Here is a 6,000-nt window from a genome sequence, read left to right on the forward strand (position 1 = left end):
CGCACAGACCTCTGCCTGGCAAGAAACAGGCCAAACGGCTGTTCGGCAGTCCCTGGGAACCAGGCATGGAAACAGTGCTGTATTACTCCCACAATCCACTGGGAGTTCATTACTCAGTAAGGGTTCTCCCACTAGTGAGCCAAAGAGCAGACCAGCACATTCCAACTCCGCTCCATCGGAGCTTCATCATTAAAACTCAAACCTTCTGAAGAGAATAAAAGAACAAAACCACAAATTTAGATTAATAAAGCATTTGTTGGTTCTACAGAAACTTAGCAGGCCCCTAAGAAATCCACCAGAGACCCGTGCAGCTCCAGTAATTTTCTGTTATATTATCTTTCTTGTAAAATCCTTCCCCAGACAGCGCCCCCAAAGGGGCTCAGATATCACTGTGACTAACCAAAATCAATGTGCACTCACCTATTGACATTTTTACATAGTTTTTGGATTTAGTATCCGGCCCAAAACACAATCAAATCTTCTGCCAAGGAAATAACAGGCACTTAGCTAGTCAGCTATTAGTGTTACAAAGGAAAAAATGTGGGCACCCAAGGGAGATGGGAGAGACGGCATTGACGTCAGGGGTAATTGGGTGTCTGAGAGAAATTGCCAGCGGCTGGCCAAAACCCCCAGGGGCCCACACAAAGCTTGAGCTGCAACGCTAATAAAGGAAAGTAAATTCTAGAAAGGAGCTTTGCAGCAAAGAAGCCTAGCAGGAACCAAAAATATCCCCACCACCACACACACATCCACACACACAAAATAAAACTTAAAAAAAAATAAAAATAAAATACTGAGGAGTTTTCTTTTGCACATCTGTTTTGGACTAAAGTGGTTTCTGCTTTTTTAAAAAAAATTATTTCCCCCTTTCCCTGTACCACATGGGTTTTTATGTTGTGTGCCGTATGTTCGCCATCTATTTTTATAAACCAGGATTCAGGGTGGTGGGGGTGGTTTGTTTTTTTAAAGATGAAAATGAAAAAAATAAACGTAATTTTAATTACTGTGCACTAAACTGCAATGTCTTTATCATCTTACCCCAAAGCCGTTAAGCGTTGCTTGGAAATTCTTTTACTGGTGTTTTTGGATTTTGTTGTATTTTGGTTGTTTTAAAAACCAAAATAACCTTCCAAACAAATTACAACTGCAGTAGTCTCCAACAATGCTGCTACAGATTAGGAGGCAAAATCATTTTGCTTTCCAGGTAAGTATGTACTAGAAGAGTTTCTCTCTTCCAGGAACCAAGGCAAACATTGGAGTAACATCACAATGAGGAAATTTCCAGTAGGTTTTGGCTGGGTTGTGGGTCAGCATAAGGGGTCAACATCATTGGGGGGCCCTTGAATCCTAAGAAGGGACTACTCTTGATTCCCAAGATCCTGTTTGACATAACCTTCATGTGGTGGTGGCAGAATGACACTCTTCGAGCCCACCTAGGTAAGGGGGGGGGCATGGAGGACAGTTTATTGGGAGTGGAGAGATTATTGTAGCAGAGAACATGAATTGCCCCCTTTGTTAGGGTTCACCTTGGTTTGCATGTAGATGTGTGACTATATGTGAACACTGTTGGCTGTAAGATATTCCCATTAGGGGGAAGAGGCCGTAGTTCAGCAGTAGAGCATCTGCTTTGCATAAAGAAGGACTCAGGTTCAATCCCTGACAGCATCTCCAGATAGGGGTGGGAAAGACTCCTGCCTAAAACCTTGGAGAGCTGCTGCCAATCAGAGTTGACAGCAATGAGCTAGATGGATCAATGGTCTGACCTGGTATAAGGGAGCTTCCTATGTTCCTATATAAGGCCCCCTGAAACCTGGAGCTGGCCCTGCCTTAGCCGCAAACCTAGTGAGATTATGGCGGGTTCACTTGACCATAATGCTGGGAAAAGTTGAAGGAAAGAGAAGAGGACGACCAGTAGCAAGGTGGATGGACTCAATTCCGACAGCAATGAATGCACCACTGAGAAACCTTAAAGGCCAAGCTGAAGACAGATCATCCTGGAGAGAATCTATCTATGCAGTCACTAAGAGTCGACACCAACTTGATGGCACTTAATCAATCACATGATCACCAATATAGTGGGCAAGCAGGCTCCCGGTGGGTGTGACAGGTGAACCTGCTGGCCATTTCCCCCCACACTGTGTTAGAGAGATTCTACCAACTTTGTCCACCTGGCTACAAACCTTGATTATTGGTAGACAGTGAAATAAAGAAAGTGATCTGAGCTGTCGGTGACTGACTAGGAGAGGGATCTTGGGGTCGTGGTGGACAGCTCGTTGAAAGTGTTGACTCAATGTGTGGCAGCTTTGAAAAAAGCCAATTCCATGCTAGGGATCATTAGGAAGGGGACTGGGGGGAAAAGGCTAATATTATAATGGCCTTATACAAAACGATGGTGTGGTGACACCTGGAATACTGCGTACAATTCTGGTCACCACATCTCAAAAAGTAATTTTTCACACAACGCATAATCGGCTTATGGAATTCTCTGCCACAAATGTGGTGACAGCCAACAACCTGGATGGCTTTAAGAGGGGTTTGGATGACTTCATGGAGGAGAGGTCTATCATCGGCTATTAGTTAGAGGGCTAGAGACCATCTCCAGCCTCCAAGGCAGGACGCCTCCGAGTACCAGTTGCAGGGGAGTAACAGCAGGAGGGAGGGCATGCCCCTTTCAACTCCTGCCTGTGTCTTCTGGCGGCATCTGGTGGGCCACTGTGTGAAACAGGATGTTGGACTAGATGGGCCTTCTTGGGCCTGATCCAGCAGGGCTGTACTTACATTGTCTCCCATCTAAATGCAAACCAAAGGAGACCCTGCTTAGCAAAGGGGGAAATGCATGCTTGCTACCACAAGACCAGCACTCCTCCCCTGTAACATGAAAGGCCCAAACTCCTGCCCTCAACTCCTGTCTGTGGCTTTCAGTGGCATCTGGTGGGCCACTTTGCGAAACAGGATGCTGGACTAGATGGGCCTTGGGCCTGATCCAGCAGGGGTGTTCTTATGTTCTTAAAGTGATGCAGATAATATTATCCCCGTATCCCTAGAACATAAGAGATTAAAAAGGAAACCCAAATCCCCACACATTTACACAATAGATCTCAATTCCAAAAAACTATAATCAGTTTACCTTAAAAAAAATTTTTTTAAAAAAGACTGAACATCAGTTTTCAGGATTTCTTTATTGAAGCTTCCCAGGAAAACATGCTTACAAAGCAACTTGCCTTTCTATGTTGAAGTCAGGTTTAAATAATAATAATAAAAAACCCTGAGACATGCTGTTGTTAAAGATTAAATCACTTGTCTTATCTCCTCTTGTTGCGCTAGCTATTGTAGATGATAACAGTTCACTACCAGGGAGGCCCCAAAAGATCAGGTGGTCATATATATGAAATACAAGCTGCCATAACAAAGAGTTCAAGCTTAGGCTGTTTTATGGCCGGTGCACGTCACCCTGTTAATAAGAGAATGCCTGTGTTTGAGGCCCTCTCCAGCTGTCCTGATGTCTAGAAGAACTGAAGTCTTCCTTTCTACAAACAGCCAGCCTGGATAGTGGTGAGCTTCACAGGATTAATTCACTTCTCGAATTGCCCCACACTCCCAGAAAGGAGCAATCACTGCTACCACTCACCAGCCCCTCCTTGGCAGCAGCACTTAGCAATTTTAAGGCAATGTTGCTTCACTTGCTTTGGCAGCGGATTCTTTTTGGGGGGAAGCCACTGTCAGAGGCTCTGGAGTGCAACTATATCTAAAGAGGTAAGCGACATCGCAACCACCAAGGAAGGACTGGACACATGGTAGAAGCAGTAATACTTCTTTCCATAACCCACGGGCAAGGCAAGAAGTAAGCAAACCCTCTAACTTTCTCTAAAGCTCTTCAATTTTGGAAATGTGGGTCGAATTTCTAGTGCGACATGGCTGTTCCACTTTCTTCATGTCACTACTGATGGTTGCCCCCAGAACCACTCACTTCTTGTGAAGAAGTATACTAGTCCCCATAAAGAGCTCCTCGACCTGGAAGGGCTTCTCCATTCACTTCAACTGAAAGAGTACCACATATAACCTTTGGCACATTTGGTTCATTTGTTGCCAAAGAAATGAATGAAGAAGCTCAGCAGCTGAAGGGGTCATGAACTAGAAGTGCTGGCTGCAATCCCATTGTGTGTGGGCAGCCACATCTCACCAAGATTAAAGGCTCATCACTTGTGTTAGACTTCGGCCTGGTCTGACCATTCAGCAGAATGAGGTGTAAGACTCGACCAATAATTTCCAAACAGGTAGGTTGAGACTCAGAAGAGGGTTGCAATCCAACCTCAGGTGGGTCAAAGCAGTGTCGCTGCCATCATTTTCTTTTGAAGCTTAAGCCTGCACAGTTTTAACAATAGCGTAAACTGCAGCTGCATTCAACTAGTTGAGTTGTGCATTTTTAGTCCTTCCTTTGTGCTTGAGAAACAACTGATATCTCAACATAAATGGTCTGTGTTGACCTGATATCATGCATTGCTTAGTGGCAGGAGACTTAAGTGCATTGAACAGTTGTAGACTTTAAACTAGCTTATTATGTGAGCACCACTCCTTCAGTGTTCCCGCTAACACGGATTCCCATATGTTGTTGACTAGAACTCCCAGAATCCCCAGCTGCAATGGCTTTTGCTTGGGGATTATGGGAGTTGTAGTCAACAACATCTGGGAACCCCTGTTAGAGTGAACACTGCACCCCTTCACTGCTGGGCTCCATCCATTCACCACTGGGCTCTGCCAGTGGGTACATGGGCTCTTGAAGTGTGTGTGTCCCATGTTGCAGACTGGGATTTGAGGTGGGCCCCAGTTCTTGACAAGTTGAAGACCACTGGACTAGACTTTATCACTTCAGCCAACACGTAGGAGTTGTCATTTTGAGTGCTCCCTCATGTAGAAAAAGTATCATTTCACATAAAAACTAGCACATCAAGAAGAAAGGTTCTAACCTTTCTCAACCTACTCCCTGTTGCATTAGTTTTCTACCTGCAGGAAATGTCACAAAGGGGGGCCTTCAAAGATGCAAGCTCCCACCTGCAGTGAAGTGGTACAGTCCATTGTTCTACTCAGAACTCTACCACCTAAAATCTGCTACATGAGTAGGCAAGACTTCAACTGATATTTTTAGGAAAGAGGAATGGATAATGGGTAATCCCATCTCATCCCCCGCTCCCCCGCCAATGCTAAGAATAGACATTATGAATCGACTCCTGTGGTCTTACTGAGCTTTTAAGTCAGGAAACCACAATCTGCAAATATACAAAATAAAGCAACATTTTAGAAGCATAAAAAACCAAAAAACATCTCATAATACCCTCAACCAAATACCAGACTAGGCAAAAAGGTGTGTCATATCTTCTAAAACTTGCCCTGACTCCAACTTTGGAAGACCTCCCAAGGAAGGCTATGCAATTCTAGAGCTATTTTAGATCTGGAGAGGACAAAACAAACTCAATCTTGGGACTTTCCAATTTACACTGGATACCCAAGGTCACTATGATCAGAGACAGGTGCAAGAGGTAAGTAATTTCTGGACCATCTACAGTACACAGTATGCAAAGTTATGACTAGGTGGTGAAATGGCTTCCTATCAAGAGATATTAGGAGATGGTGAAAATGACGGTAGAAATTTCTCCAATTAATTACATGGTATAATATACAGAAGTGTTAATAATGTAGCTCAGCCATGCAATTTGACACTTGGATGCTCACCTGGAGGTAATTGGCACAGGGCTCTCTTTCACTCCATGGAGAGCTGTGCAGGCAGCCTCCATAGTGCATCAGCACAGCGTTACGGAGGCTGCATGGCATTCACTCTCTTCTGCTCTTAAAGAGCTAGAAAGCTGTAAAGACTAGTAGAGCTACAATCAGGGCCAGTGTGCTACAGTAGGCAGTCAGTCAGATCTGGGACCAGGGAGACAGGGATTCCTACCCTTGCTAAGCTATGCAGCTCCAAGGGGCCAGTGACCATTTCCCAACCTAACC

The 6,000-nt window shown here is 44.6% G+C and overlaps 1 protein-coding gene and 1 long non-coding RNA gene across 5 annotated transcripts in view; one reads left to right on the top strand and one right to left on the bottom strand.

The window, feature by feature from the left end:
• Positions 1-6,000, bottom strand: part of ZNF423 (zinc finger protein 423) — a 311,610-nt gene that overhangs the window by 184,554 nt on the left and 121,056 nt on the right. The gene's annotated exons all lie outside the window — the stretch shown is intronic.
• LOC128334419 (uncharacterized) overlaps positions 5,105-6,000 on the top strand; it is a 1,747-nt gene continuing 851 nt past the window's right edge. The window contains exon 1 of the long non-coding RNA XR_008311284.1: positions 5,105-5,534. This is a non-coding gene — a long non-coding RNA (uncharacterized LOC128334419). The remainder of the gene's footprint in view (positions 5,535-6,000) is intronic.

This window comes from Hemicordylus capensis, chromosome 9, assembly GCF_027244095.1.
Source record: "Hemicordylus capensis ecotype Gifberg chromosome 9, rHemCap1.1.pri, whole genome shotgun sequence".
In the NCBI taxonomy this organism is placed as follows: Eukaryota; Metazoa; Chordata; class Lepidosauria; order Squamata; family Cordylidae; genus Hemicordylus; species Hemicordylus capensis.